Source organism: Macaca fascicularis, chromosome X (assembly GCF_037993035.2).
Source record: "Macaca fascicularis isolate 582-1 chromosome X, T2T-MFA8v1.1".
Classification (NCBI taxonomy): domain Eukaryota; kingdom Metazoa; phylum Chordata; class Mammalia; order Primates; family Cercopithecidae; genus Macaca; species Macaca fascicularis.
The window spans coordinates 1,473,262-1,490,862 of NC_088395.1; positions in this window are offsets into that span (position 1 = coordinate 1,473,262).

The following is a 17,601-nucleotide window of genomic DNA, read 5'->3' on the forward strand; positions in this document are numbered from 1 at the left end:
CTGAGTCGTGATACCAGCCAGTTTCCTAGTCTTCTCATACTCCCGCCTTGTGGTACATGTGAAGAAACACCACATGGGGACCTGCTGGGGTAAACACCGCATGGGCATCTGCTCAGCTACCCCAGCCTGACACCCGGACCTTCACTGAAGCACCTGAGCTCTTGCACCTGAGCCTGTAGGGAAGGGTCTGGAGCCCAGAGCTCTGACTCCGACTGGCAACGTGTACCCAAATGCCCAGTCTGCACGGCGATTTCAGCTTTGTCGTGTGTGAAGGGAGAGGGATAACAGCAGGATGCCAGATGAGAAAGGCAACCTGTGAACCCAGCATAGCAGTACAGTGGGTACCACCGTGAACACCACACACACGATAGGAAGCTCATTTTCCCCGGTCGAATGTTCGATATGACGTGCCCTGCTTAACCAGAATAAAAAGGAAGGCTCCATTCCATGTAACCCTTGCATCATGGTGCCAGACGTAGCCATGGAAAAGTAAACTCCTTGATAAACTAATGAGAATTCACAGGTGAGTTTACAGCTTATCCTGTGGGCTGCTGGCTGTCTAACTTTTTTTTTTTTTTTTTGACATGGAGTCTCACTCTGTCGTCCAGGCTGGAGTGCAGTGGTGTGATCTCAGCTCACTGCAACCTCCACCTCCCGGGTTCAAGGGATTCTCCTGCCTCAGCCTCCCCAGTAGCTGGGACTACAGGTGTGCACCACCATGCTCAGCTAATTTTTGTATTTTTAGTAGAGACGGGGCTTGTGCTGGGATTACAGGTGTGAGTCACCGTGCCCGGCTATCTTTTTAATTAATTAATTAATTATTTTTAAATTTTTTATTTTGAGACAGAGTCTTACTCTGTCACCCATGTTGGAGTGCAGTGGTGCAATCTCAGCTCACTGCAGCCTCTGCCTCCTGGGTTCAAGTGATCCTCCTGTCTCAGCCTCCCGAGTAGCTGGGATTACAGGCATGTGCCACCACGCCCGGCTAATTTTTGTATTTCTAGTAGAGACGGGGTTTCACCATGTTAACCAGGATGGTCTTGATCTCTTGATCTCATGATCCACTGGCCTTGGCCTCCTAAAGTGCTGGGATTACAGGCGTGAGCCACTGCATCTGGCCATTTTTTTTTTTTTTTTTTTTGAGATGGAGTCTCGCTCTGTTGCCCAGGCTGGAGTGCAGTGGCACAATCTCAGCTCACTGCAGCCTCTGCCTTCTGGGTTCAAGCCATTCTCCTGGCTCAGCCTCCGGAGTAGCTGGGACCATAGGCAGGTACTACCTCTCCTGGTTAATTTTTGTGTCTTTTTTAGAGACAGGGCCTTGCTTTGTCACCCAGGCTCATCTTGAACTCCTGACCTCATGATCCACCCGCCTCGGCCTCCCAAAGTGCTGGGATGACAGGCGTGAGCCACCGCACCCGGCCTTCCAACTTGTTTTCTAACCTCACCCTAGAGTGACGAATGCATACATAGGATGACTCAGGATCCACACGTGCATGTTCCATTTCTTTCATCTGCAAAACAGACACAAGCATTTCACCTGGGAGGAGCTACACACCCAGTAATCGCTGCCTCTGATTGGTGAAAATCGGATAGCGGCAGTCACGCAAAGTCAGGTGATAGAGAAGGACGGCCATGCAATTGCTGAAAAACCCCCAAATCCAGAAGCACCGGGTGAGAATTTCTCTTCGTTTTCCAATTGCCTCTCCTTGGGGAAGCCATAAAAATATGTTGCCTCAGGGCCAGGCGCGGTGGCTCACGCCTGTCATCCCAGCACTTTGGGAGGCCGAGGTGGGTGGATCACGAGGTCAGGAGATCGAGACCATCCTGGCTAACCCGGTGAAACCCCGTCTCTACTAAATATACAAAAAATTAGCTGGGCTTGGTGGCGGGCGCCTGTAGTCCCAGCTACTCGGGAGGCTGAGGCAGGAGAATGGCGTGAACCCGGGAGCCGAGGTCGCACCACTGCACTCCAGCCTGGGCGACAGAGTGAGACTCTATCTCAAAAAACAAAACAACAAAAAAAACGTGTCACTTTGGGGTCAAGGTCTGGAATCTCCGGCAAAGAGCTATGTCTGAGGATTACAACAAGGAACTGCAGGAAGGTAGGACCCACCAGAGAGGGACTAGGGTGAGGGAATTGAGGGCTGTGTCTATGATATAAAACTTGAGGGGGTTCCCCAAACCCAGTAACCAACGTGACTGATCATGTCGTGTAACATATTTTATTTTATTTTATTTTATTTATTTTATTTTATTTTATTTTATTTTATTTTATAGAGACAGGGTTTCATCATGTTGCCCAGGCTGGTCTCGAACTCCTGACCTCAAGTGATCCACCCACCTCGGCTTCCCAAAGTGCTGGGATTACAGACATGAGGCGTTGTGTCCGAACCTCACGCAATATTTAAATAGCAATAAAGGCCAGGCGCGGTGGCTCACGCCTGTGATCCCAGCACTTTGGGAGGCCGAGGCGGGCGGATCACCTGAGGTTGAGAGTTCGAGACCAGCCTGACCAACATTGAGATACTGTGTCTCTACTAAAAATACAGAATTAGCTGGGCATGGTGGCGCATGCCCATAATCCTAACTACTCGGGAGGCTGAGGCAGGAGAATCACTTGAACCCGGGAGGGGGAGGTTGCAGTGAGCCGAGATGGCACCACTGCACTCCAACCTGGGCAACAAGAGCAAAACTCTGTCTCAAAAAACAAATAAACAAACAAACAAACAAATAAATAAATAAATAAAATAGCAATAAATATGAAGGCAAAAATGCCATGAGAAACAAACCATGCAAATTTTGAATAAGGACGGGACTAGTACGCTGATAGTAATTAAACATGAAAGCTTCATGGTCACTTGGTCAAGAGAAACTGACAAACATGACAATCCTATCCATTAAAATTATATAAGCAAAAATGAAAGTTTGAGAGTATTTCGGTAAGTATGCTTTCATTCAAGCCAGGAAAGTAGAATGACTCCCTAAAAAGTCTGGTTTTGATAAAAAATAAATATTTAAAAGTTAAAGCAATGCTCTGAATTGTCATATACCTGTGTTTCCTTGTTGTAATATTTTCCCAACTATTTTAATGTTCTGGAAAAAAATAACCCACTGGAAAAAAAAAAACACATGAAATATATCTAGAGGGGCATGAATTTTTCCTTTTCCATATGTTTTACTCCAGGCTCCAAAAGGAATTATCAAAGCACTGCTGGAATCCTGTGTTTGTTCACAATATTGATTTGTTCATGGTTGTTTATTTGAATTAATTTTGCTTTTAAAATATTGAGTGAATTTGATTTTATAATATGGGTTATAGGGGTTATGGATGGAGGGTGACTGAATGGATGGGTGGATGGATAGATGGGCTATTGGATAGAGGGTGGACAAATGGATGGATGAGTGGATTAGTGGTTGGGTAGATGGATGGATTGATAGATGGATTAATGGATAGAGAATAGATGGATGGATGAATGGATGGATGGTTGCGTGGGTGGTTAAATGGGTGGGTTAATGAATGGAGGGTGGATAGATGATGGATAGATAGGTTAATCGATTGAGGGTGGATGGATGGATGAGTGAATGAGTGGATAGGTCGATGAGTAGGTTAATGGATGGATGGGTCGGTGGTAGGCTAAGTGGGTGCGAGGGTGGATAGATCAAAGAATGAATGAACAGACAGATGGATGGACATATGGATATATCGGTTAATGGATGAAGGGTTGGCTGGATGGCTGGCTGGATGGCTGAGTAGGTGGATGGATATATGGGTTAATGAATAGAGGATGAATGAATGGATTAATGAATGGATGGGTTAATGGATGAAGGGTTGGCTGACTGAATGGATGGATGGCTGGATAGGTGGATGGATATATGGGTTAATGAATAGAGGATGAATGAATGGATTAATGAATGGGTGGGTTAAAGGATGAAGGGTTGGCTAGTTGGCTGACTGGATGATTGGATAGGTGGATTGATACATGGGTTAATGAATAGAGGATGAATGAATGGTTAAATGAATGGATGGGTTAATGGATGAAGGGTTGGCTGACTGAATGGATGGATGGCTGGATAGGTGGATGGATATATGGGTTAATGAATAGAGGATGAATGAATGGATTAATGAATGGGTGGGTTAAAGGATGAAGGGTTGGCTGGCTGGCTGGCTGGATAGGTGGATGGATACATGGGTTAATCAATAGAGGATAAATTAATGGATTAATGAAGGGATGGGTAAGTAGAAAGTGGGTGGGTTGATAGCTGGGTTAATAAACGGAGGGTGGATAGAGGATGGATAGATAGATACACGGATAGATGGTTTAACGGATGGAGGGTGGATGGATGGGTGGATGGATGGATGTAGGGATGGATGAGTGGGTAGATGGATACATGAATGGGTGGATGGATGAATAGATTGACAGACTGATGACTGGCTGAATGGGTGGATGGTTGCATAGATGCATGAACAGATGAACTGACCGATGGAAGCATAGATGGATGGATGGATGGGTGGATGGATGGATAGATGGATGGATATGATAAAGGCGGGAGAACTAAGATCTCTCATATTGGATTCCAGTTTAGTGATCTGGTCCCCGGGATTCTCAATCTTTGCAAAACCCTCCACCTCCTACCTCAGGGTGCAGCTCTAGGAGAAGAGTCCCCATGTTTGAGGGTCAAGTCTTTGATCACTGACCTCACAGTACTGGGCCCTGCCTAGGAGTCTCTCGATGGACGACCCCACTCCTTGGAGGCATCTTGATAAGAACCACAGTCCTGGGTCTCTCTCTTTCTCATCTGCCCCTAGGACCTTCCAAATGATTTGTTCCCTGCATGGCCTGCTCTGCATAGGGTGGCTTGCCCTGTCCTGGCATCGTACACACTTTTCTGAATTATACCTCAATTACTCTAAGGAGAAAAGGGAAGTCCGTTGCATGAGAAGCAATGCAAGGAAGTCATTTTCCTCAAGGAGGAGGCCCACTCCCGTATCTTCGTTTTGTATCTTTATTTCCTGTTTGAGGCTTCCGTTTTATCTGATCTTTACAACGTCTGTTTTTCTGGTCTTTACGTGGGCGATAACGTGCTGATGTGCAGTGGTATAGCTCCTTGAAATATCATTGTCACATCAACATTTAATAAATTCCTGGAAACTGCATCCCACACCACAAAGCAGCATTTTCTCAGCAGGCTATGTTTTCAATGAAATTTTCTGCCCAATCACTTAGTATCAACCTCACCAGTTATCACAGATAAACCTGAGTGGTAGCCTCTGCTACTTCTTGTGGAAGGTATTTGATTCTTATGATGTTGTGAATGAGGCTGGACTCGGACTTCTCCTTTTTTGCTTGTGGCCAAGGGATGGCAGACAGGAGAGAGAAGTCATCCAGCCACTTGCAGTGATGGATGAATAGATTGATAGGTAGATTTGCGAATGGCTGAATGGGGAATGTATAGATAGATGGGTGGATGAATGAATAGATGGGTGGGTAAGTGGATGGATGGGTGGGTAAATGGATGGATGGATGGGTGAATGAATGGATGGGTGGGTGCATCAATGGATGGATGGGTGAATAAATGGATGAGTGACTGGATGGATGGATGGATGGATAGATAGATGGGTGGGTGAATGGATGGATGGATGGGCACATTAATGGATGGATGAGTGAATAAATGGATGAGTAACTGAATGGAAGGATGAATGGATAGATGGGTGGGTGAATGGATGGATGGGTGGGTATATTAATGGGTGGATGGGTAAATAAATGGATGGGTGACTGGATGGATGGATGGATGAATGGATGGATAAGTGGGTGGGTGAATGGATGGATGGGCAGGTACATTAATGGATGGATGCGTTAATAAATGGATGGGTGACTAGATGGATGGATGGGGGCGTGAATGGATGGGTGGATAAGTAGATGGATGAATAGATTGACAGGTAGATTGGTGACTGACTGAATGGGGAATGTATAGATAGATGGATGGATAAATAGGTGGATGGATTGGTGGATGAATGGATGGATAGATGAGTGGGTAAATGGATGGATGGGTGGGTAGATTGATGGATGGATGGATGGATGGATGGATGGATGGATGGATGGATGGATGCATGGGTAGATGAATGGATGGGTGGATGGGTGGATAAATGGGTGAACAGATTGATGACTGGCTGAATGGGTGGGTGGGTGGATAGATGAATAGAGTGATGGATGGATGGATGGATGGATGGATGGATGGATGGATGGACGAACGGATGAGTGGATGGGTGGACAAATGGATGAACAGATTGACAGGTTGATGACTGGCTGAATGAGTGGGTGGGTGGATAGATGAATGGGTGAATAAAGTGACAGACACATGAGTGAGACATCCAGGTCATCTGCAGTGATGGGATGGCTTGTCTCTCCTATCTACCATCCTAGGACTCTGTATCTCCAAATGAAAGCCCCATGCTTGGTTCTAAGATCTTTGTTTGATTAAGGCCAATGCTTTTTCTTTTCTTTTTTTTTTAACTTGTTTCCACAATCTCCAGTTACTCACCATAATAGGTTGAATCTCATCCCCCCAAAAGATATATCTCATCCTATCCCCTGTTGAATGAGAACTTATTTGGAAATGGGGTCTTTGCAGATGTGATTAAGTGAAGGGTCTTGAGATGAGATCATCCTGGAGTAGGGTGGGCCCTAAATCCAGTGAAACGTGTCCTTCTAAGAGACAGAGGAGGAGACACAGACACAGAGGAGAGGGCCACATGGAGACGGAGGCAGAGACTGGAGTGATGCGGCCACAAGCTCAGGTACTCCTGGAGTCCCCAGGAGCTGGGAGAGGCAGGAAGGATCCTCCCCTAGAGCCTCCAGAGGGAGCCCGATCCTGCCCACACCTTGATCTCAGACTTCTGGTCTCCAGAACTGTGAGATAAATCATGTCTGTTGTCCTAAACCCTTGAGTTTTAGGTAAATTGTTAGGGCGGCCCCAGAGCAATCACGTACCCGTGAAATGCATAATTCTATATTTCTGCAGTCCCCACCAATTCCCTTTACTTTGGTCACCAGCTGCACATTCAAATTCAGGGGTCCCGGGAAGCACTCTCTTTTCAGAACAGGTGGCTAAAACTTATAGGCTCCCAGTGACCACCTTCAGGGTGAATAATTGCCTAGAATGACTCACAAGAAGTCAGGAAAACACTGTGTTTGTGATTGAAGTCTTATTATACCGAATAGCTATAAATTAAAATCAGCCAAGCTGGGCGCAGCGGCTCATGCCTGTAATCCCAACACTTTGGAAGGTCGAGGTGGGAGGATCGCTTGAGCCTAGGAGTTTGAGACCAGCCTGGCCAACAGAGCGAGATCTCATCTCTCCAAAAAAAAAAAAAATTAGCCAGGGATGGTGGTGCACGTCTGTCATCCCAGTTACTCAGGACGCCGAGTTGGGAAGACTGCTTGAGCCCCAGAGGTTGAGGCTGTAGTGAGCTGTGATTGTATCCCTGTACTCCGGCCTGGGTAACAGAGTGAGACCCTGGCTCAAAAATCAATCAATCAATCAATCAATTATATGATATCTGGAAAAAAAGAGATGCATAAAACAGAGATCCTGCCTTAAAGTCAATCAATTAATTCATTTAATTAAAAAATATTAGCCAAGAAAAGTGAAGTATGAGACAGTAAGACTCTGCCACAAAATTAATTATATTAAATAAGGTCAGCCAAGAAAAGAGATGCCTAAGACAGAGTGAGACCCTGTTCAAAATCAATCGATCAATCAATATCAGCCAAGAAAAGAGATGCCTAAGACATAGTGAGATCTTACCTCACAATCAATCAATGAATTGAGTTAAATAATATCAGTCAAGAAAAGAAATGGATAAGAGGGTGAGACTCTACTCAAAATCAATCAATGAATTAAATAATATCAGCCAAGAAAAGAAATGGATAAGAGAGTGAGACCCTACTCAAAATCAATCAATCAATTAACTGAATTAAATAATATCAACCAAGAAAAGAAATGGATAAGAGAGTGAGACCCTACTCAAAATCAATCAATCAATTAACTGAATTAAATAATATCAACCAAGAAAAGAAATGGATAAGAGAGTGAGACCCTACTCAAAATCAATCAATGAATGAATTAATTAAATAATATCAGCCAAGAAAAGAGATGCTTGAAACGGAGACTCTACCTCAAAATCTATCAATCGATTAATTAAATTAAATAATATCAGCCAGGAAACAATATATGAGAGTGAGACCCTGCCTCAAAACCAATCATCGATTAATATCAGCCAAGAAAAGAGATGCGTAAGACAGCACGACACTGTGCCTCAAAATCAATCAATTAATTAAAGTAAATAATATCAGCCAAGAAAAGAGATGCGTAAGACAGCACGACACTGTGCCTCAAAATCAATCAATTAATTAAATAATATCAGCCAAGAAAAGAGATGTATGAGAGACCGAGACCCTGCTCAAAACCAACCAATTAATTAAATAAATAAATAATATCAGCCAAGTAAAGAGACATGTAAAACAGAGACCCTACCTCAAAATCAATCAATCAATTAAATAATAGCAGGCGAGAAAAGAGATGTATGAGACAGTGAGACCCCTGCTGGAAACCAATCAATTATTAAATTAAAAATAATATCCGTCAAGGAAAGAGATGCATAAAACAGACATCTTACCTCAAAATCAATCCATCCATCAATTAATGAAGTTAAATAATATCAGCCAAGAAAAGAGATGCCTAAGACACAGGGAGTGAAAGTCAATGAATTAATTAATTTAATTCAGTAATATCCGCCAAGCAAAGAGATGTAGAAGAGAGAGTCAAGGAGGAACCGAGACCCACAGCTTCCATTGTCCTCTCCCGAAGGACTCGTGGGTTCTGTTCCCTCCTCTTGGCATCAATGTGTGATGACAGAGGTCAAGTCATGCCCACCAAGAAGCCTTATCAGAACCTCAAGTGTGTGGAGTTTTACCTGGGTCCCCACCACTTTCTGCCTCTGGCACTGAGCTTTACTCTCCAGCCCCTCCTGGAGGTTGAAACTGATACTGCATGTCCCAAGACGCCCACCGTAAATTGCCTTGCTGGACCCTCCAGGGGGGCCAAAGCCCGCTGAAGATGACCACATCTGACTAATTTCTGTATTTTTTTTTCTTTTTTTTAGAGATGGAGTCTTGCTATGTTACCTAGGCTAGTCCTAAATTCCTGGGCTCCAGCAATCCTTCCAAGAAAAGAGGTAGATATCTATTTGGGAATGGTTACTCTTTTTTTTTTTTTTTCTTTTTTTGAGACAGGGTCCAGCTCTGTTGCCCAGGCTGGAGTGCAGTGGCAAAATTGTAGTTCACTGCAGGCTGGAACTCCTGGGCTCAAGCGATTCTCATGCCTCCACCTCCTGAGTAGCTGAGACTACAGGTGTGTGCCACCACGCCCAGCTCATATTTTCCTTTTTCTTCTTTTGTAGAGATGGGGGGTCTCACCATGTTGCCCACGCTGGCCTTGAACTTCTGGCCTCAAGTAATCCTCCTGCCTCAGCCTCCCAATATCAGCCAAGAAAAGAAATGGATAAGAGAGTGAGACCCTACCTCAAAATCAATCAATCAATTAATTAAGTAATATCAGCCAAGGAAAGAAGTGCTGGGATTACAGGCGTGAGACACTGCACCTGGCCAAGGGCATACTGAAAAGCAAAGCATAAATGGCTTCAGCTGATGATAACCGCTTTGCAGGAAAATGCAAAACGCTGATATAAAAAAAAAAAATGACTTGGGCTAGGGTGTGGTCTGCTGAGGAGGACAGAGAAGGGATATGAAGCAGGGGACCGATGAGAGCTTGTGGAAGGAAGGTGAAGCTGAAGGGAGGCTGGGCTCTCGGGGCAGGGCCGAAAGTGCTTGCTGCATTTTTCAGGGGACAGATTGCAGAAATCCTCCGTGCTGGAGAAGGATGGAATGGCCGTGCGTCTAGAGGAGTCTCTGAGTCATACAGGAGCTGGTTGCGTCCAGGTAGAGCCTGTGGTTACATTGTGCGAGTTAAAAATCTGTTTTTATCTGTCACTTCCTCTGGCCTGCACAGCCCCTCACGCAATGGTGGAGAGAATTACCGCATTTCCCGGAGTGGAATGTTTGTTTCCTGAGTGTCCTCTGGTTCAAAGACGGACTCTGCATTTTTAGCGCCATTTGTTGTTGCTCTGGGCAAACGGGTCAAGTATCCTCACGCCTTAAATCTCCTCTGTGACTTCCGGACGGTATTCCTTAAATCTCCATCTTTCTTCCAACATTTAGCAAGCTGAGGGCTGGAATTTTCTGGAAATTTCAGGTTGTCTTCTGAAATCGCCACCATCGGGGGCTGACATGTTCCCCCAGTCCTGGAAACCAGGAGTCTGAGATCAAGGTGTGTCAGGGAGGCACTCCCTCCAGAGGCTCTAGGGGAGGATCCTTCCTGCCCCTCTCACCTCCTGGGGGCTCTGGGCATCCCCGGGCTTGTGGCCACATTCCTCCAGTGTCTGCCTCCGTCTCCACGTGGCCTCCTCCTCTGAGTCTGTGTCTCTTCTTCCCTGTGATAAGAACACCTGTCATTGCATTTTGGACCTATCCTAATCCAGGCAGATCTGATCTTGAGATGGTTAACAAATGAATTCTGCAAAGACCTGTTTCAAAATAAGGTCTCACTCCAGGTTCTGGCCTTTAGGATGTGGACAGATATTTCTGAGGGCCACTGTTTTTTATCCAGTTCCTTCTGGAGACTCTAAGGGAGGGTCCTTCCTGCCTCTCCCAGGTCCTGGGGGCTCCAGGCATCCCTGGGCTTGTGGCCGCATCACTCCAATGTCTGCCTCCGTCTCCACGTGGCCTCCTCCTCTGTGTCTGTGTCTCTTCTTCCCTTTCATAAGAACACCTGTCACTGCATTTTGGGCCTCTCCTAATCCAGGCAGATCTGATCTTCAGATGGTTAACAAATGAATTCTGCAAAGACCTGTTTCAAAATAAGGTCTCACTCCAGGTTCTGGCCTTTAGGATGTGGACAGATCTTTCTGAGGGCCACTGTTTTTTATCCAGTTCCTTCTGGAGACTCTAAGGGAGGGTCCTTCCTGCCTCTCCCAGGTCCTGGGGGCTCCAGGCATCCCTGGGCTTGTGGCCGCATCACTCCAATGTCTGCCTCCGTCTCCATGTGGCCTCCTCCTCTGTGTCTGTGTCTCTTCTTCCCTTTAATAAGAACACCTGTCATTGCATTTTGGGCCTATCCTAATCCAGGCAGATCTGATCTTCAGATGGTTAACAAATGAATTCTGCAAAGACCTGTTTCAAAATAAGGTCTCACTCCAGGTTCTGGCCTTTAGGATGTGGACAGATCTTTCTGAGGGCCACCGTTCACTACACTATAATTAAATTCAGTTTTTTTCCAGAGGCTCTAGGAGAGGATCCTTCCTGCCTCTTCCAGCTCCTGGGGGCTCCAGGCACCCCTGAGCTTGTGGCCGCAACACTCCAGTCCCTGCCTCCGTCTCCATGTGGCCTCCTCCTCTGTGTGTGTGTCTCTGTGTCTCCTGTTCTGTCTCTTAAAAGGACACCTGTCATTGCATTTCAGGTCCACCTTATTCTGGAAAGGCTGTCCTGTTTTGTTTTGTTGTGTTGTGTTTGTTTTTGAGATAGAGTCTCTCTCTGTCACCAGGTTGGAGTGCAGTAGTGCGATCTTGGCTCACTGCAACCTCTGCCTTCTGCGTTCAAGCAATTATCCTGCCTCAGCCTCTCAAGTAGCTGCGACTACAGGCAGGGACCACCACGCCCAGCTAATTGTTGTATTTTTAGTAGAGACGGTTTCGCCGTGTTGGCCAGGAAGGTCTCCATCTCTTGACCTCGCAATCCGCCCACCTCGGCCTCCCAAAGTGCTGGGATTACAGGTGTGAGCCACCACGCCTGGTTAATTTTTGTATTTTTTAGTAGAGACGAGCTTTTGCTATGTTGCCCAGGCTGGTCTCGAACTGCTGACCTCACGTGATCCACCCGCCTCGCCCTACCAAAGTGATTGCATTATACGCGTGAGCCACCACGCCCAGCCCTTCCTGTCCAGTATGTATCTCCACTGTTTGTTCTCTGTGGATCCCAGCAGTCACACCTGACTCTGTTCTGCTCTCTCGACCCAAACTCATCGTCCATCCATCGTCTGACCTATGCTTCTGGACATTGCAACTGTGCAAACACTCTCTCTCCGTCTAAAGGAAGAAGAAACAGAGGTTCAGAGTGGTTGAGTCACTTACCCACAAACTGGAGGAGGGATATCCACCCAGGTCCCATCTTTCATCACGGCCAACGTTTGATCTTCCAGGCATGAGCCATGTAGCCTGAGGCTGTCTGTTGAGAAAGATACAGTCACAGTGTATCTTATAGGGTGTGCCCATAATTAATAGGACAGGTGTCCTCATGAGAAGAGGAGAAGAGGCTGGGTGCGGTGGCTCAAGTCTGTAACCCCAGCACTTTGGGAGGTTGAGGCCGGTGGATCACGAGGGTCAAGAAATCGAGACCATCCCGGCCAACATGGTGAAACCCCGTCTCTACTAAAATTACAAAAATTAGGCCAGTATGGTAGCACCACGCAGGACTAATTTTTGCACTTTTAGTAGAGATGGGGTTTCATCACGTTGACCAGGCTGGTCTCGAACTCATGACCTCAGGTGATCCACCCACCTCGGCCTCCCAAATTGTTGGGATTAGAGGGGTGAGCCCCCGTGCCCAGCCTAGTTTTACTTTTCATCTTTTTAGAGACAGAGTCTACCTCTGTCACCCAGTCTACAGTGCAATGGTGTGATCACAGCTCACTGCAGCCTTAAACTCCTGGGCTCAAGTAATCTTCCCACCTCAGCCTCCCAAGTAGCTGGGACCACAGGCACATGCCACCATGCCTGGCTAGTTTTAAATTTTTTTTTAGAAGTGGGGTCTCACTATGTTGTCCAGGCTGGTCTTGAACTCTTGGGCTTTTTCTATGTTAGCCTCCAAAAGTGCCGGTATTACATGCATGAGACAATCCAGACGTTTTCTTTTCTTTTCTTTTCTTTTTTTTTTTTTGAGACGGAGTCTTGCTCTGTCACCCAGGCTGGAGTGCAATGGGGTGATCTTGGCTCACTGCAACCTCCGCCTCCTGGGTTCAAGCGATTCTTCTGCCTCGGCCTCCTGAGTAGCTGGGACTACAGGCGCCCGCCACCACGCCCGGCTAATTTTTGTATTTTTAGTAGAGACGGGGTTTCACCGTGTTAGCCAGGATGGTCTCCATCTCCTGACCTCGTGATCCGCCTGCCTCAGCCTCCCAAAGTGCTGGGATTACAGGCGTGAGCCACTGTGCCCGGCCCCAGACCTTCTTTTAAAGTACTCACCTGATTAGGTCAGGTCCACCTAGAATACGCTCCTGTTTGATTATCTGGAAGTCAGTTGACTAGAGACCTTAACTGCATCTGGAAAGTGCTGGCACCTTTGCCATAGCATCATGGGACTGATATCTCAGACTATTTTTATTTGCCTTTCATGCTCAATTCGGGGAAATTATACAGACTGGGTACACAGGAAGAAATCATGGCTATCTCCCTATGACAAAGAATTACAGCTGCAGATACCAGAGAACTTTGTTTTTTTATTTCTGGGGTACATTCAGGAGAGGGGGATGTTTTGCTCCAAAATGTTTTACAAGTGGGGTCTCACTATACTGTCCAGGCTTAGAGGGCCAAGCATTTTCCTTCAACATTTTCCAAATTACGATAATAATCCTTTGGTGCTTGCTGGTTCTGAAGGAGTGACGATCTCCTTCTGAATTCGCTTTGTGAAATACCTTCAGGGAGCTAGCTGAGTGGCAAAGCTCCCCGGGGAAGCACACACCAATGGTATGTAAAGCAGCAGCTGCGAGAAGAATTTTAAAGAGAACCCCAAACGCTTTCGTGTCCCTAAGAAGAAGGAGGCTGTACATGAAGGCAGCAAAGGGGTGTGTCTCACTGAGAAGCCTGCTTGGGTTCACAGAATGGTCCCCGTCCTGGGCACCCTGGTGTGTTTGGTCAAGTTGAGACTCATAATCATATTAATATTAGCCTTTAGGGACATCATGGCTCACACAATGCAAATGACCCCCAAATACCCACAAGCCCTCTTCTTTCCTCCCCTCCCCTCCCTTCCCCTCCCTTTCCCTTCTTTCCTCCCATCCCCTCCTCCACTCCCCTCCCCTCCCCTCTTTTCCCCTCCCCTCCCCTCCCTTCCCCTCCCCTCCCCTCCTTTCCTCCTGTCCCCCCTCCTCCCATCCCCTCCCCTCCCCTCCCCTCCCTTCCCCTCCCCTCCCTTCCCCTCCCCACCCCTCCTTTCCCCTCCCCTCCCCTCCTTTCCTCCCGTCCCCTCCTCCCATCCCCTCCCCTCCCCTCCCTTCCCCTCCCCTCCCCTCCCTTCCCCTCCCCTCCCCTCCTTTCCTCCCGTCCCCTCCTCCCATCCCCTCCCCTCCCCTCCCTTCCCCTCCCCTTCCCTCCCCTCCCCTCCTTTCCTCCCGTCCCCTCCTCCCATCCCCTCCCCTCCCCTCCCCTTCTTTCCTCCCGTCCCCTCCTCCACTCCCCTCCCCTCCCCTTCTTTCCTCCTGTCCCCTCCTCCACTCCCCTCCCCTCCTTTCCCCTCCCCTCCCCTTCCCTTCTTTCCTCCCGTCCCCTCCTCCACTGCCCTCCCCTCCGCTTCTTTCCTTCTGTCCCCTCCTCCACTCCCCTCCCCTCCTTTCCCCTCCCCTCCCCTTCCCTTCTTTCCTCCCATCCCCTCCTCCACTCCCCTCCCCTCCCCTCCTTTCCCCTCACCTCCCCTTCCCTTCTTTTCTCCCGTCCCCTCCTCCACTTCCCTGCCCTCCCCTCCCTTCCCCTCCCCTTCCTTCCCTTCCCCTCCACTTCCCTCCCTTCTTCTGCCTTCTTTTCTCCCGTCCTCTCCTCTACTCCCCTCCCCTCCCCTTGCCTTCTTTCTTCTCCCTTCTTTTCTCCCGTCCCCTCCTCCACTCCCCTCCCCTCCCTTGCCCTCCCCTTCCTTCCCTTTCCCTCCCCTTCCCTCCCTTCCCCTGCCCTTCCTTCCCTTCCCCTCCCCTTCCCTCCCTTCCCCTCCTCTTCCCTCCCTTCCTCTCCTTTCTTTCCTCCCGTCCCCTCCTCCCCTCCCCTCCCCTCCCCTTCTTTTGAGATGGAGTCTTGCCTTGTCACCCAGGCTGGAGTGCAATGGCGCAACCTCAGCTCACTGCAACCTCCACCTCCCAGGTTCAAACCATTCTCCTGCCTCAGCCTCCCTCAGTAGCTGGAACTACAGGCGCCCGCCACCATGCCCGGCTAATTTTTTGTATTTTTACTGAAGACAGACAGGGTTTCACCACGTTGGCCACGCTGGTCTCAAACTGCTGACCCCAGGTGATCCACCCGCCTCAGCCTCCCAAAGTGCTGGGATGACAGGCATGAGCCACCGTACGGTCCTGGAGGCTGAGTCCAAGATCGATGAGTGGGAGGTTCAGGGCCTGGTGAGGACCTGCTTCCTGGTTCACTGATGGTTCCTTCTGGCTGTGTCCTCACATGGTGGAAAGGGCGAGGGAGCCCTGTGGGGCCTGTCTTCTAAGAGCACAAATCCCACTCATGACCTAACCACCTCCTAAAAACCCCACCGTCTAATATTCTTGCAGTGGGTGAGGACAGAAGCCATTTCTCTTACTGCCTCTGAAGAGGAGGAGGAAGTAAAAGCTGAAAAACAACAGGAATGAAGTTAGTGGCAAGACCAGCCGGGTGCCACGGATGACCAGGCCTGAGGTTAAAAGATTAACCCCCCACTCGAACCACATGTGCTCTCCATCTATCACCACCCTTTCACGTGGAACCCCTTCGAGTTGTAAGCCCTTCAAAGGCCCGGGAACTCCGTCTTCGGGGAGCTCGGCTCTTAAGACTCGAGTCTGCCGACGCTCCCGGCTGAATAATAAAACCTCTTCCTTCTTTAATCCAGTGTCTGAGGAGTTTTGTCTGCGGCTCGTCCTGCTACACGGGAACTGAGTTTGCACTTGAGTCTTAGAAGGACAGAAACACGGAAGGTATAGCAACCCTCTCACACAGCCTGGTCCCTCTGAAGCCTGCCTGGGTTCACAGAACGGTACCCCTTCCCGGGGCCCCTGGTGCGTTCACTTTCTCCTTTGTCACCTGCTGACGTTGAGAAATGCAAGATTCCTGTTGTGATGCTCTGACCCTGGATTTCCACTTTGGGGACCTGTGGCATATTTCGGACATCAGAAACACATACTTCTCACATGGAGCCTGGCATACTTAATAAACAACAGATTATAATAAATAAATGAATAATGCGTTATAAATTATCATTATTTATTTACTGGAGACAGAGTCTCGCTCTTGTCACCCAGGCTGGAGTGCAGTGGCGTGATCTGGGCTCACTGCAACCTCCGCCTCCCGGGTTCAAGTGATTCTCCTGCCTCAGCCTCCTGAATAGCTCGGACTACAGGCACCCACTTCCATACCTGGCTAGTTTTTTGTCTTTTTAATAGAGACGAGGTTTCACCATGCTGCCCAGGCTGGTCTTTTGTTTTTTTTTTTGAGACAGAGTCTTGCTCTGTTGCCCAGGCTGGAGTGCAGTGCTGCGATCTCGGCTCACTGCAAGCTCCACCTCCCGGGTTCATGCCATTCTCCTGCCTCAGCCTCCCTAGTAGCTGGGACTATAGGTGCCCACCACCCCCCCTACTAATTTTTTTTTTTTTTGTATTTTTAGTGGAGATAGGGTTTCGCCATGTTAGCCAGGATGGTCTCCATCTCCTGACCTCATCATTCGCCCGTCTCGGCCTCCCAAAGTGCTGGGATTACAGGCGTGAGCCACCATGCCTGGCCCCAGGCTGGTCTTGAACTCTTGACCTTGTGATCTGCCCACCTTGGCCTCCCAAAGTGCTGGGATTACAGGCGTGAGCCACCGCACTTGGCCTCATTTATTATTTTATAGTTACATCATAAATTGTCATTTATTATTTCATAATTACATTATAAATCATTTCATAATTACATTAAATATTGTCAGTTATTTCATAATTACAGTATAGATTATCATTATTTCATGACATAAATTAATTTTACGATTATATTATACATTAGCATTTATTTCATAATTACATTAGATTATCATTTATTTTTAAATTACATGATAAATTATTTATTATTTCATAATTACATACATTATTTTATAATTACAAATTATCATTTGTTTCATAATCACAATACAAATTATCTTAATTTCATAATACCATTGAAAGTTGTCATTTATTATTTCATAATTACATTATGTAATGTATGCGTTAATAACTATTAATAATACAATTAATAATTAACAATTCAATTAATAATTAACTAGCAATGTATAATATGTAATTCTATAATTACGTCATAGAATATGATATCTAAGTTATACATAAATTATATTATTCAAGTATATTACACACAATTTGTAAGTATAGTATAGAATCCCGTTACAGGATTATATTTATATAATATAAATATATTATTATATTTCAGAATTTTATTATAGATATTTGACTCTATAATTGGAATTTAGACCCCACACCGACCCCCTTTCCTGTTTGGCTGAAGGG